This window comes from Trachypithecus francoisi, unplaced genomic scaffold (genome assembly GCF_009764315.1).
Source record: "Trachypithecus francoisi isolate TF-2019V2 unplaced genomic scaffold, Tfra_2.0 Lachesis_group7, whole genome shotgun sequence".
Lineage (NCBI taxonomy): Eukaryota > Metazoa > Chordata > Mammalia > Primates > Cercopithecidae > Trachypithecus > Trachypithecus francoisi.
Window position 1 is genome coordinate 52,000,751 of NW_022681472.1, and position 15,724 is coordinate 52,016,474.

The window sequence follows — 15,724 nt, forward strand, 5'->3', positions numbered from 1 at the left end:
GTTGAAATACAAACATTATCTAGTAGGATCCCTCCTGGTATTTTACTACCACTGTTAGATTCTTCCAAATAAACTAGTAATCCGATAAGACTGGCTAGCTGACACCTTTTTGGTCTAAAAGTAATGAGACTTAAGACTGGTGGATTTTGATTATAAGAGGACAGAAAGGGCTGGGCTTTAAATTCTGTTCCTTTGCACTCCTAGAGCCTCTGGCAAGAAGAATAAGGAAGAAACCAATCAGGTGCACCTCAAGTTACTCACACTTGCTTCAGCCTGAGCAGTCCTGCTTTTATCTGTTTTTTGACAGCTTTATCAAATCTCATCTGCAAAAAGTCCCTCAGAAAAAGAAAAGAAAATGAAAGCTATTGGCTTAGAGTACTGGGCAGTGTTCCTCAAAGGGTGGTCAGGGTGAAAAATGTGTGAAGTCTTGAGCAGCAGGAGGAAAGGTAAAGACTGTTTGCTTCAGGAAAGTGGAAGAAGAGGGGGAAAAAAAAAAACAAAACCCTGTGACGGATAAACATAAAATACAGCTTCCCCTTTATCTCTTAGACTGGGAGGTACCAGCCCTATTAATACCCTCTGTTTTCCCTAATTTGTATTGAGAGTGACTGTTCCATTTCTTTTGTTTGTTTGTTTCCTCGGCAGAATAATTTACAGAGAAGTTAAATGAAATGAGTTGTGCCAGATGACAGAATACTCTGAGTCTCGGCTTCCCCCCGCCATCAGCTGAATGGGGTCTCAGAGAAAGGCAAATCAGAGATTCAATCGGTCCTATGCATGCCACCAGAATGACAGCATTGAGATGGGTAGGAATTGGCAATTTAGTTCTGGATATTGAAAGAAGCACCAACACTCACTGGGGGAATCAAAGCAACCCAGTTACTGCCCTTCTTTGGTTCCATTGCAGGGGACATAGATGTCCAACCATCTTGTAGTTTGCCAACACCAGTGGTTCTCAAAGTGTGGCTCCTCGAGCAGCTGTATCAGCATCACCTAAAAACTTGTTAGAAATGCCAATTCTTAGGCCTCACCCGGATTCAGAGTCAGAAACTCTGGTGCTAAGGCCCAGCAATCTGTGTTTTGACAAGCCCTCAGGAAATTCTGATGAACACCAAGATTTGAGCACCTCTGGCCCACACCATGAAACAGGGGCGAGTTACCTGCCAAGAACTTCAAGAAATGCTTTGATTTTAAAGGGAAAGCTGTAAAGGAAATGCATACTATGCCATTTTATTTTCAAATTAATGATTCTCATTCCGAATGAGCAAATAATTTTCATTCTCCATGTGAACCAGGTGTATTTAATTGCCTACAGCCATACCAGGCCAAATGTGGCTAATCTGCCTTGATCTGTAAAAGTAAGTGGAATTGGGCCTGTTTATAATATGAAAGAAAGACAGAAACATCATCAGAATGAAGTCGACTGCAGACATCTCTTATACACTATGGATGTTAAATGAGGGGCTTCAAGTCATGGGTTCAGATCTCAGCTCTGTCACTTCCTAGCTACATGAATTCAAAACCTTCTGTGAGTTTTGTCACCTCAGATAGAGGTGAAAGTATATCCCTCTAAGTTTTTTTGTGCAGATTATACATTAATGTATGTAAATTCTTACCACAGATATAAGTAAATATGGTGCTTATTAATTAGTCAACTATTTAGATTTTTTAAACATTGAAGAATTCTTTGTTAATTTTAGTAGTTCTTGATCTTGATTTTTTTGGAGTTACACTTTAAATTTTTAGTTTAACTAGCTTTTACATTATCTTAAAAATTCTTTTTTTCTTTAAGTAACTTCTCTAAAATGGCTGTTTGCTTGACACAGCAAGGTTTTTACTCTATTTCACTGTGAATTTGGGGCAATACTTTTCTTCTGTAATGATTTGACATGTTTTATGCTTGTCCAAATATTCTAGATTAAAAACACATTGCAGTTTGCTAATAGGTATTGGGATACTTAAATTGAACAGATGAAGTGCCTTCTCAAATGAGCGTCTAGGGTGCTTATGAGAGTAAAGATGATTAAATTCTAGGAATGATTTGATCCTTGCCAAATCTTGCATAGAGAATAACAATCACATAGGAAATTGTCTTTCCTGTTTAGGATCAGATTTGGTTTGAAAAATTACTACCAACTTTGTAAACATTAAAATAGAAGCAATAAAGATGTGAAATTTCACACAGGGGATCTACAATGTTTGGATAATTATAAGCATATGGCTACTTTACATGAGATCTCTGTTAAAAGTGTATTTACTAGGGCTCTGGGAAAACAGAGGTTCTCAAATTCAGGGTTTATTTACATACACTGAGAATGTCACATTTACTATCAATTTATCATAATCTATTTTTACTTCAGAGCTCTAAATAGTATTAGCAAAATGATAACAGTATCCGTTGTTTATTGCTCTCTTGTCTATTAGTTAACTTACCAGGTTTTACTCATGAGAGAAATGGAAAAGAGCAATTAAGTTTCAATCAAACGTGTCAAATGCTTTTTCGATAATTTTAAAATTTCCTATATTTTATGTTAATATTTAGGGCATATGCCTGTGCGGAGTAGCTTCAGTATATTCTACTCAGATAAAAATGATTGATGTAACAAATGTATGTGCTTTTTAAAAAACAGTACTTCAATGTGTCTGTTTCTAGGAATTAAAAAAACCCACAAATTTGTTGCCTATTTGTTTAGAATTAACTAAATAAATACTTTAAGTCTTAGAAATGGTTGAAATTTTATTTTGAAATGAGTAAGTATGGGATTTAAGAGTTTGAAAAGTCAGGATAAACCCTACCTTTCTCAAAAAACCTTTCTGTGACTTTTCTTCTCAAGTGCTAAGATTATGAAATATCACAGCTGCAAGTTATAATAAGCTGATCTTAAATACAAAGTACAGAGATGGAAAGCAGGATAGTGGTTGCCAAGGGCTGCGGGAGGAGGAAATGGGGAATTCATATTTAATGGGTACAAAGTTTCAATTTGGGAAGATGAAAAAGTTCTGAAGAGGACAGAAGTGATGGTTACACAACAGGGTAAATGTACCCAAGGCACAGAACTGTACACTTTAAGAATGGTTAACATGGTCAACTTTACGTCGTATCTATTTTACCACAATGAAAAGTACACAGATTTAATAAAAATTTTCCAAAAAAATCCACTTGCAAAAGATATGCTTAAAGACAAAACTTTTTTAGACAGCTTTGTTGACAATTTTGGCTTTTTCATTTCACTGCATCGACTTCGTTAATAAGCATAACTGAGTGTTTTTTGTTGTTGTTTATTTACAGAAACGTCAAGGGGAATGTTTTGTTAGTCCTTTTGAGATGTAAACCTGACTCTCTCTCTCCAGCTGTATCATGAGAACCATCCTGAATTTCTCACTTTATTTTTTTCCTTAGATAAGACTGTTTCAGTAAATATTAGAATTTGCTAAGCTATTTTATTAAAGGACTAATATGTGAAGGAGAATTTTTTTTTTTTTTTTTTTTTGAGACGGAGTCTCGCTCTGTCGCCCAGGCTGGAATGCAGTGGCACAATCTCGGCTCACTACAAGCTCCGCCTCCCGGGTTCATGCCATTCTCCTGCCTCAGCCTCCAGGGTATCTGGGACTACAGGCGCCCGCCACCACGCCCGGCTGAATTTTGTATTTTTAGTAGAGACGGGGTTTCACCGTGTTAGCCAGGATGGTCTCGATCTCCCGACCTCGTGATCTGCCCGCTTCCGCCTCCCAAAGTGCTGGGATTACAGGTGTGAGCCACTGCGCCCAGCCTGGAGATTTTTTATTTTTATTTTTATTTTTATACTTTTAAGTTCGGGGATACATGTGCAGAACGTGCAGGTTTGTTACATAGGTATATACGTGCCATAGTGGTTTGCTGCACCCATCAACCTGTCATCTACATTAGGTATTTCTCCTAATGCTCTCCTTCCCTGTGATGGAGATTTTTAAGCACTGTATGAAAAATTGATTATATAAGTTCCTGGTGTGCCCATTCCAATGTTCAACAGGCCTCCAAGGAAGGAAAAATTCTGAAATAGTTAAAATTTATATGTTTCCTCTTTGCTTTCTCTTTCCAGAATCATCATGTTCCCAGTGTGTCTTTCTCTTGGCTGTCAATTAATGCCTAATATCTACCTCTCCAAGAGTAAATTGATTCCAGGCTTAAGTTTTCAAGAAATATATGTATTTCAATAAAATATTCTTGATACCAAAAAAGTATTCAGGTCAAAAATCATGATGCCTGAATGGTGGTGGTGGTGATCCAGGCACAATGACAGTCCCATATATTTATGTGGCTGTATTCCTTTCTTGGAATCTTGCCACATTTACAGTGTACATGTTACAATCATGGCTCGTGAGGGCAGGACAAGACTATAAAAGTCATACGGTCCAGCCCTTTCCTTTAGAGATGAAGAACTATGGCAGTAGAAACTGGTAAGAGACTTCCTGAAGCTTGTGAAGTTCATCAAGTTGAGAGTCCCAGCTCCCAGTCACGAATCCAGAACTCTTTTTAGAACACCAGCACTTTTTCCTGTACTGTTCTCCAAAGAGTATCCATTTGAATGTCCGTCCTTTCCAAAAAAATTTGAGGACTGTGAAGATAATTTTCATGCTTTGCATATTTTTAGATATTCCCCTCTGAGCTGGGTAAGCATGACGTAGAGATATTCGGGTACTTGATATTTACAGGTGTCAAATACAGGTATTTACATACTTTAAATGCTGTTAGGTATACCCCACTGGGTGAGGCACACATGACATAGTTATCAATCTGTATCATCTATTTAAGTATCTGTGTTGACATGAATTGACCTTCACTTTCTCTTGTCCTCTATCTCCTGCACAGCAAGGACAACAGGAATTATAATCCATATAGAGCAATTTGCTTACTTGAAGACTATTATGAACTCATGACCAATTTTTCTTTTTCTGTCCGAATAATTCTGGCTGCTTTAGGTGTTTCAACAAGACTTTATTTGTTCAAAGTGCTGCCCCCCTATAAAGGAAGTTGTGCAACCTAATCTAGACAGATTTCAGATAAACTCATGGGTTCACCTCTACACATTCTCACTGTAGAAAAAAGTCACAGAGGTGGAGGTTAGTGCATTTCTAATTATTGAGAATGCTACCATTTTAATATTAAAGAACGGCCGGGCGCGGTGGCTCAAGCCTGTAATCCCAGCACTTTGGGAGGCCGAGACGGGCGGATCACGAGGTCAGGAGATCGAGACCATCCTGGCTAACACGGTGAAACCCCGTCTCTACTAAAAAATACAAAAAACTAGCCGGGCGAGGTGGCGGGCGCCTGTAGTCCCAGCTACTCGGGAGGCTGAGGCAGGAGAATGGCGTGAACCCGGGAGGCGGAGCTTGCAGTGAGCTGAGATCCGGCCACTGCACTCCAGCCCTGGCGACAGAGTGAGACTCCATCTCAAAAAAAAAATATATATATATATATATATAAAAGAACAATCAGAGTGGCAGGAACAGTGGTAAATCCACCCATTAGCAATTTAAAGAAAACAGAAAGGGGTGAGTTAGGAGTTTGCCTCCTGTTATTTTCCCTTCCCTAGCTCCCTGAGACTTTCCAATCCAGCAGGGCCTCTCTCATCATTTGCTCTCTTTCTTCTCTCCTTAGAGACTAGCTGTCTTCCTCTCCAGTCCTGGTTTCTCTCGGTCTTCCTCCCTCTTTTCATTCCCGCCTCCTTCTCTTTCTCCCAGCCTTTACTTTTTCTCTTCCTCATTCCAGCTCTCTTCCTATCCTTTCTCTTCTAACCAGCTGACATCTGGGACTGAAGCACATTTTAAAACTTTCCATTCACATTGACCCTAATGTAAGGACCAAATGAATACAACCTTATATTTTCCTTTTAAAAAAATTCCTACCAGTTGAAACTAATCTACTTTTCCTTTTATTTAAATGTGGCCCTTGATAGATTTATTTTCCCACAGTGGTCCTGAAAGGGGGAAAAATTTTTTTTTAAACCCTACCTGTCCCATAAGGATTTTATTATTTGGTATTTGTTTAAATATGGCATCAAATAAATACAGATTCCTTCCTTGTATTGGTGTGTTTTTCTGGTTGGGTGTAGTGTAGCCAACACTACAATTCCCTTGCTGCATTTTTTGAAGGTTCATATGGCTGCCATGGATTCAGTTTGACCCTCTCTTAGAAGTCAGCTCATATCTTAGCAATATTAGGCCAGTATGTAACTTGCCAGGACTATCACTTTAGGAGTGTAATATAAATTAATATCTGAAATTATAATTTTAACACTATAAGCCTCTTCCATAAGCATTTTGGCTTCTGTTGGCACTCAAGGTCTGCTTTAGGTTTTGTTTGTTTGTTTGTTTGTTTGTTAGAGACAGGGTCTTGCTATGTTGCCCAGGCTGGTCTCAAACTCCTTGCCTTAAGTGATCTTCCTGCATCAACCTCTGGAGTAGCTGAGATTACAGGCATGAGCCAATGCATCTACTGTGGCCAATACATTCTAGCCCTAACTTCATCTCCCCTTACTTCTAAGCAGAGATCTGGCAATTGAGCCACATGATGTTGTGGATCCTTCTAAGTCTGCATGTGTTTTCTCACCACCTATGTTCTGCAAACACATGTGCCTCATCTGGAAGGCTGGCCTGCCTGCCTCCTCTCCACCATCTGCACCTAACTGTAACAGGCACGTTTTATGGCACCCCCCTCCGCCCTAGCTCCCGATGTGCCCTGCAGGATGGGTGTATGTGGATCTGAAAGATAAAGAAGAAAAATAAACCCCTTGAGTGATTTTATCAGCTTTTCTGCCTTCCATGTTCTCCGACCACCTCTGAACATACATACATCTCTTCCTAGAGTAAGAAGCAATGGTTGGGGTTTATCCTATTAAAGTAACAGCTAGAGCCATGTAGCACAGGACTCTCCCAAAAGAACTATAGGTAGGAAAATTTAGTGAGACTACATTTTGAGAAACTCCTAACCACCATGACAAAAAGAATCACAGAAAGTCAGATCTTAGAAAGGCCTAAGAGATCACCCAGTATAATTGACTCAAAATAGACAGTGTAGAATAATGGTTCAGGCTACCCAAGCACAAATCCTGCTGCTACCATTGAAGCTACAGCCTTGGCATCTTACAGAATTTTTTCTGTTCTTAACCCCTTCTATAATGTGGGGTCAACATGCCATCTAACTCACAAGTTTGCCGTGAGGATAAAATGAACTAATGCATGTAAAACACTCTGAATACTGACTGGCACATAGAAACATCTTACTGTTAGTAATATTATTATTTTACAGATGAGAGGAATGACACACAGGGTTAGGTTCTGTGCAGAGTCTCACATAGTGACAGAGCTGGGATGAAAAGCCATGTCTCCTGACTACCATTCAACCAGGTAATAAAAGGGTGGGTGTTCATGAACTTCATGAAGTTCACAATGAGTTTTTGCAGGATGACTGAACAGATTTTAAAAAAGATTGAGGGTACTGATCAGAGAGCAGAGCTTACAACTGATGCCTTCTAATCACTATCCAGGCATGCTGGATTGAAAACAAATGGACAATTTCAGTGTGGTGATGCAATGCCAAATGCTCTAGATTGCAGTTTTTCACAAACTGTGGGTTGTGACATAGTAGTGGGTTATTATATCAGAGTAACGAATAATGATCACAAATTTTTTTTTTGAAGTGAAAGAATGGAATAGAATAAAACAGAACAGGCCGGGCGCGGTGGCTCAACCCTGTAATCCCAGCACTTTGGGAGGCCGAGACGGGCGGATCACGAGGTCAGGAGATCGAGACCATCCTGGCTAACATGGTGAAACCCTGTCTCTACTAAAAACTACAAAAAACTAGCCGGGCGAGGTGGCAGGCGCCTGTAGTCCCAGCTACTCGGGAGGCTGAGGCAGGAGAATGGCGTGAACCCGGGAGGCGGAGCTTGCAGTGAGCTGAGATCCGGCCACTGCACTCCAGCCTGGGTGACAGAGCGAGACTCCGTCTCAAAAAAAAAAAAAAAAAAAAAAAAGAATAAAACAGAACAGAAAGTATAGAATGGAATGGCATGGAATGAAATGGAATGGAATGGCATGGAGTGGAACGGAGTGGAATGGAATGGAGTGGAGTGGAGTGGAGTGGAGTGGAGTGGAATGGAATGGAATGAATCAGAATACCTTGAACATAGTGCAAGTGTTCTTTTGGAAAATTTGTTTGAGTGGTGTGTGTGTGTGTGTGTGTGTTGTGGGTTGTCCATAAAATTCTTACTGGAGATGTGGTTAATTTTTTTTTTTTTTGAAAAACATTTCTTCAGAATTGTTCTCTAATACTTTTAGCATGGTTAGATATATAGCTAGAAAATTTGTGAGGAACAACCTTCTTAATTCCTTTGGAATAAATGGTTTCATCAACAATGGCCTTTTCTATTTATCCTCCCCGGGATACTCATCTGCTTCAGCCACCTTACATTCCAGGCAAAAGAGCCAGGAGAAAGGAGGAGTGGGGGAAAAGTGTGTCTGCAAGCAGAGGCTGCTCATTGCTACCTTTTTCTAGGAAACAATTACTCTGGCTGGCTGGCCAGATCAGAGCCCTGACCATAGCCTCCAAATTTCCACCAGGACAGGTTGCACTGGCCACATGATTGATGGCTGAAAAATATTAACAGCATCAGCTTAAACGAAAGAGGGATTAAAAGCTAGAGTCAGTGTCTCTGAGGACAGAGCTCACCCAAGGAAGCCTGTTAAACAAACTGATGTTTCCTTAAAAGTTGTCTGCAAAATGTGCAAACTGACAAAATGTTTACAGAATCCCTAATACTCCACCAGCTAGATTTACCTTTGGCAAATCACTCTGATGACTCTATAATTACTACAGTCCTGTGGTTATCTTTCTTATAAAATGGCTGGAGATGAAAGAAAACCAATAACTGAAGCCAATTAATTGAAGCTGCCACTCCCTCCCACAAAGAACTGAAGGAGATCTTCATGGCAACTGTTCAATGTGATTTTTTTTTTTTCGTTTGAGACTCTCTTTTGTAAAACTAAAATACACAGACAGCAAACTTAACCTGGTTATTTCTTGTCCTCTTCTCCTGCCCCCATCAAATCACTGTTCTTGAAACTTATTGGTTTAGAAAAACTCAATCCAGACCAGTTAGCCTCAGGGTATACTAACATGCTTTTGAGCCAGGTAGTTGATAAATTTAAAAGCCTATGGGAAAACGCTAGCAGAGTGCCTGAGAGTATCGTGACTCAAGGGCCAAACATGTGTGGGTGCCGGTCAATCTTACCACCTCAATATTTCTTTAATCTTTCACTTTAAAGTGTCTATAGCTTTTATCCCACATAAGTGGGAAAACTAGTATTCTTTCTGTCCTTGGTATTTCTGGGGATTCTTGGAGGATGATGTTTCTCCCAGTTTCCTCTTATTCCAAACTTATGCTGAATTTTCACTTTCTTCTGTCCTTCTATGACTATCTCTTCTTGCAATCTTGCCTTGAATGCAGTTGTCATTGTTTTCGCCTCTGGCTCCCCACAGTACACAAGAATGCCACCTGTGTCAGGCAGTTACTGAAAGTGGAAGCCCAGCATGACTCAAAAGCCAACATTAGATTTTTTTTTTTTTTTTTTAGGCGGAGTCTCGCACTGTCACCCAGGCTGGAGTGCAGTGGCTCAGTCTCGGCTCACTGCAAGCTCCGCCTCCCAGGTTCACGCCATTCTCCTGCCTCAGCCTCCTGAGTAGCTGGGACTACAGGCGCCTGTCACCACGCCTGGTTAATTTTTTGTATTTTTTAGTAGAGACAGGGTTTCACCATGTTAGCCAGGATGGCCTCAATCTCCTGACTTCGTGATCCGCCTGCCTAGGGCTTTCAAAGTGCTGGGATTACAAGCGTGAGCCACCGCACCGGGCCAGATGTCTTTTTTTTTCTTTCTTTCTTTCTTTTTTTCTGAGATGGAGACGGAGTCTGGCTCTGTCACTAGGCTGGAGTGCAAGGGCAGGATCTCAGCTCACTGCAACCTCCACCTCTGGGGTTCAAGCGATTCTCCTGCCTCAGCCTCTTGAGTAGCTGGGATTACAGGTGCCCGCCACCACGCCCCACTAATGTTTTGTATTTTTAGTAGAGACAGGGCTTCACCATGTTGGCCAGGCTGATCTCAAACTCCTGACCTCAGGTGATCCGCCCTCCTCGGCCTCTCAAAGTGCTGGAATTACAGGTGTGAGCCACTGTACCTGGCCTAGATGTCTTTGTTCTTAAACCATCCTCATTTGGGTCACCTCTGTGACCTTCTCAGAAGTCATCTCCAATTGCCATCCCCATCACCTCTGCCCAGTTTCCCTACCCCCTCCTTTCTCCACAGACTGCCCAGAACATCTCAAAATCTTGTTTCTTTATTACATAAATGAAATAAGCTTCCCAATTCTTCTTCTATTTGTACCCAAGAGACACAAAGCCCATTGCAATGAGCCAACCAACAATAGACTCAACCATGATGACCAGTCTCCAGTCATTATATATAGAAGCCTGTAAATACACTGAAATCAAATGCTCCTTTTTTCTCTGAATCAGATTAAATTCTTGGGAAGGCACCCTTACCCTGATATGAAATATGCTGCCCAGTCTTTAAAAGCAGAAACAGACCTAGTCAGATTCTCTAAAGTTTTGTTTCTAACAGTGTTTTTCCTCTTCTCACTACTATGGATATTTAATAAACTTTCTTAACTGAGAAACTGATTTATTAAATATGTGACATTTAGAGTTTATAAAAACCAAGCATGTTGAAAGAATTTTCTGAGCAAGAAAATATGTGCTTATACTTCCAGGACTCTTCAATGCAGCATTTGTTATTGTTGTTAATGATATTTGCTATCTTGCCCAATGTGCTAGCTAGCACATTGCCAGCCTGGCCACACCTCTTGTATGAAGTTAAATGTAAATCACATGGGTAACTTCATCATGGCTAAGGAAAAACCCCCGAACCAACAGTTTTGGCTGAGTCTATAAGCCTTTAGCTAAATTAGTTAAGGGTACATTTCAACATTTGGCTGACCTGATTCCATCAAGGCAAAAAGTGAGAACTGGACAAGACAACATGCTCCAATATACATATATACTTACCTAAGCAGAATGCCTGGATAGATGTTCCATTTTCTCTGTTTTCTCTGCATCTATTCTTGACTTGTCCTGTAGATACTTTAGAGTAAGGATTAGAAGATTTTGTTCAAACTTTATTGTCTATTTTATTACTTGTGGTCCATAAGGAGATAATCGAACAGGTAACAACAGTTTTTCCACAATAGTTGTGTTAGGATAACACGGCATTAAAAGTCCCTAGAGGCAATGCCCTAGGTTCTATATTGGCAATCTTATTCTTGAAAAATAATTGTTTCCAAAGTTCATGCTCCAAATCTTAGGTGAAGTATGAATCTGGTTTTTTTTTTTTTTTTTTTTTTTGAGAAAGGTCTCACTTTGCCATCCAAGATGGAGTGGCATGATCATAGCACACTGCGGTCTTGATTTCCTGGGCCCAATCTATCCTCTCCCCTCAGCCTCCCGAGTAGCTGGGACCACAGGTGTGTGCCAACCATAGCTGGCTCATTTTTGTATTTTTTTTGTAGAGACAGAGTCTCCCTGTGCTGTCCAGGCTGGTCTCAAAGCCCGGGGCTCAAGCCATCCTCCAGCCTCGGCCTCCAAAAGTGCTGGGATTACCGAATGAACCACTGCACTGACCTTGAAGATCTTTTTTATTGTGAGTTTTCAAAATTCTACTCATTCCAATGTTTCTGGTATGAACTGCTTAATCAGTGTGATATCCAAATAAGACCTCATCTCTTTTGAATATTCAGGTAATCATTTGAGCTCCCACTTGTCCATTTTAACAGAATGGCCAATTTCGTTGGTTCCCTACTTTTACCTATTTGCCACTCCCTTAAATGATTCAAGAGCCTCAGAGACTTATTGAGTCTAAAGGAGTCAGTCTTTCCTCCTCCCTCCTGTATTTTACTCTCACCCAAGGATGCTCTACCCTTGGGGTCTCTGATGTGAAGCTTTTATGTTTGTGCTCAGGGGTTCCCAACTCTGCCCTTTCTTACAGGATGTCAGCCTCAAGGCTGCCTTCCAGGCTCAAATATACATTGGACTAGAATAAATGATACTCCCTCTTTCCTGCATGTGAGTGCTCTTCAAGGGCCTTTGGGGTCCTTTCTGCACGTGGACTTTTGTTGAGGCCTTCTCAGCCCATCGGAAAAGTTCTCATCAGAAAGGAAGGGTGGTGAGTCCTGAGTTCTTTTCTTCCTAGCAAACTCCTTTACTCCTATGCCTAGGTTCCCATCTGCCTACCAAACTGCCAGATTTGCATATTAAGGAGTATCAGAAAAAGCATCCTTTCTTGGCCTCATACAATCCTATTGCACCTGCCACCCAAGTTAATAAGTAAGTAGCCAATGTCTACTTACATTTACATATCTGAGAATACTCTCCAAGGACTCTCCCCTGAAAAGGAAGAGATGTTCCCCAGTGATAGCTCTCAAGAAGCCATATAAAAGTTCTCTTTCTGAACCAAACATAGTCATAATAAAATTTTAAAATTAAATTCTCTCTTATCACACTGCCTTTTAGACTAAACACGTCTTTATAAATGGATTTCCCTATTAAAGTCTTTACTGTTGTTCTCCTTCTTTCTGTAGGACCAACTAAAGCCCACCTTAGACCTTTGGGGAAGAAATTCTTAATAAGGTACATTTTGGGTTCAACTGCAAATGTTAAGATGTGTGAGATATAATGCTTGCATCCAGCACTTAATAATCATTGGTAAATTTTGACAATTTCCTCCCCAACCTATCTTCCACTTGCAGTCTGCTGTTATTTTATGATTCAGTGCTTTTTACCCCTTCTTTAGGTGACCAGACCTTCATCTTTGTGGAAAGTCCCTCTTACCCCAACCCCAGCACCTCCCACCCCAGCCCTATGTAGGGAGTGAGGACCAGGACCAGGATCCAGGCTGGCCTGGTCATAGTATTCTACCTACCCTCCAGCCCCTGTGATTGGTCTAGGTTTGGAGAAAGACAGGTGCTGAGCCAATCAGAACACTTTACCAAGATTTTTCTAAATGGAGTTGGGGAAGATGGTCCTTTTTCTCTCTAGTGACACAGTTGACAAAAGTCAGCAAAGAGCTAACAGCAACTTTGACTGAAGCCCCTCAGAGAAAGTTGGTGTTCCGTCAGAGAGAATGGGGGCCACCTCTCAGAAAGGCTAAGGTGAGAAGAGAGTCTTGAAGGCATGGAGTCCCTAGTTTTGTTCATCTAAGATTCATCCCTGCCCTTTTTGGCCTAAGCTAGTTTTAGTTGACTTTCTATCACTTGTGACCCAAGGAGTCTTGACTAATACAGAAGTTGCTTCCGGGGACGTGAGCGTTGACTCAAGTCTGTAATCCCAGCACCTTGGGAGGTCGAGGCGGGTGGATCACGAGGTCGGGAGATTGAGACCACCCTGGCTAACACAGTGAAACCCCATCTCTGCTGAAAATACAAAAAATTAGCCGGGCATGGTGGCGGGAGGCTGAGGCAGGAGAATGGCGTGAACCCGGGAGGCGGCTTGCAGTGAGCGGAGATGGTGCCACTGCACACCAGCCTGGGCGACAGAGCGAGACTTCGTCTAAAAAAAAAAAAAAGTTGCTTCAGACTTTAACATCCCCAGATCTAGCCCCCGAAGCTGGGATGTTCAGATATCTTTCCATTCTGTATACCATACCAAATGTCATTCCAATAAATCCCAATTTCTGCTTAAATTTGTTTAAGCTGAATTTCTGAAACTTGCTACTTAACTTTCGTGGATTCATTTCCTCTTTCCTCCATTTCTCCATCAGTCAGTAGCCCTTAGGAAGAAAAAAATATTTCTGATCCTCCTTTAGAGATATATCGCCTATTTGGCTCTGTGAATTTGGAAAAGAAGAGAAACCAAAATGCCTTTCTTTCGGGTCAACAGGAAAGAAGGGAGTGTTAGCCCCATGTGGGCAAGAAGAGTGTCTGTTCTATGCACTGCTGCGCTCAGGGCCTCACACATTACACCTAGATGCTGAGTAATAAGTACCTGTTGAATGAATGACTAGGTACAGAATTATTGGAGAAGTGTGCCTTTAAGGTTTCATACTGACTTGGTTCTCTTCCTATGTTCCACTTGCAAGGTTGGCATTCCAGCCCTCATCCTATAGCACTGCAATTCCGTTTGACATGTATTTATCTCCCGCAAGATCAAGAGCAGCCCCAGGGCAAAGGACCGCATCAAATTCATCCCCCAATGGGGCACATTTGGGACACAGTGGCAAATAGCCAGTGTTTGATAACTAATTAATTGAATGTTGGATAAATGAATAGAGTATGAATCACGGATTTTAAAGAATGTGTTATTTTCAAAACCATAACTGCTATCAGTGTTTCCAAGTGAATGCCCTGATAAGACCTGTTTTTACAGCCCCATGAGACTCATTTATGATCAGCTCAATCTATTTACACACAACCAAAAAGCCACGAACCTGACCGGACGCGGTGGCTCACGCCTGTAATCCCATCACTTTGGGAGGCCAAGGCGGGCGGATCACGAGGTCAGGAGATAGAGACCATCTTGGCTAAGACGGTGAAACCCCGTCTTTACTAAAAATACAAAAAAAGTTTAGCCGGGCGTGGTGACGGGCGCCTGTAGTCCCAGCTACTCTGGAGGCTGAAGCAGGAGAATGGCGTGAACTCGGGAGGCGGAGCTTGCAGTGAGCCAAGATCGAGCCACTGCACTCCAGCCCGAGCGACAGAGCGAGACCCCGGGGAAAAAAAAAAAGAAAAAAAAGCCGCGGACCAAAAGCTTTAATGACACCCCCTGAGATCTTATTTGTGGTTTTCATTTGCTTAACTCGTGCTTTCTCCATAACCTGCCCGGGCTGTGGCCGGATTTAAAAAGATGATGCATTTCCAGTAGAAGGACCCGAAGGCTGCCTGTTGGTCCCTGTGGTGAGCCACTTTCAAACAGAAGCTCTGGAAACAATGCGGGACCAGGGATGGTCCCAGAGCTGCTGCGGTGCTGCAGAGAATGCGCATCTGCTGCCTTGCTCTGAGACGATTAAAGTGGCAGAGCCTGGAACCTTCTCACTGATATTATTTAAAAGCCTGCCTCATTCTTAGTACAAAGTTCAGGGTTTCTATGCTCAGAATCACTATTTATGTCTAGAATAATTTGTGCTTTGGAAACCATTTAAATTAGCCTCTTGGTTACTTATTTAAGATTGGGGAAAAAAGAGGGCCGGACGCAGGGGCTCACGCTTGCAATCCCAGCACTTTGGGAGGCTGTGGTGGGCGGATCATTTGAGGTCAAGAGTTCGAGATCAGCCTGGCCAACATGGTGAAGCCCCGTCTCTACTAAAAATACAAAAAAAAAAGAAGGAAAGAAAGAAAAAAGCTGGGCATGATGGAGCATGCCTGTAATCCCAGCTGCTCGGGAGGCTGAGGCAGGAGAATCGCTTGAACCCGGAAGCCGGAGGTTGCAGTGAGCCGAGATCGCGCCACTGCACTCCAGCTTGGGCGACAGAGTGAGGATCCGTCTCAAAAAATAAAAAATAAATAAATAATTTAAAAACAAAGAAAAAAGGAATCAAGGAAGTTCTTCCCCATTTTACTATTGGTGACCCTAATTCACAGCAAGGAGCCGAGTATTCTATGTCTGAATCGAAAAGATTAAGATTGGATTTTATTTGACGCTGT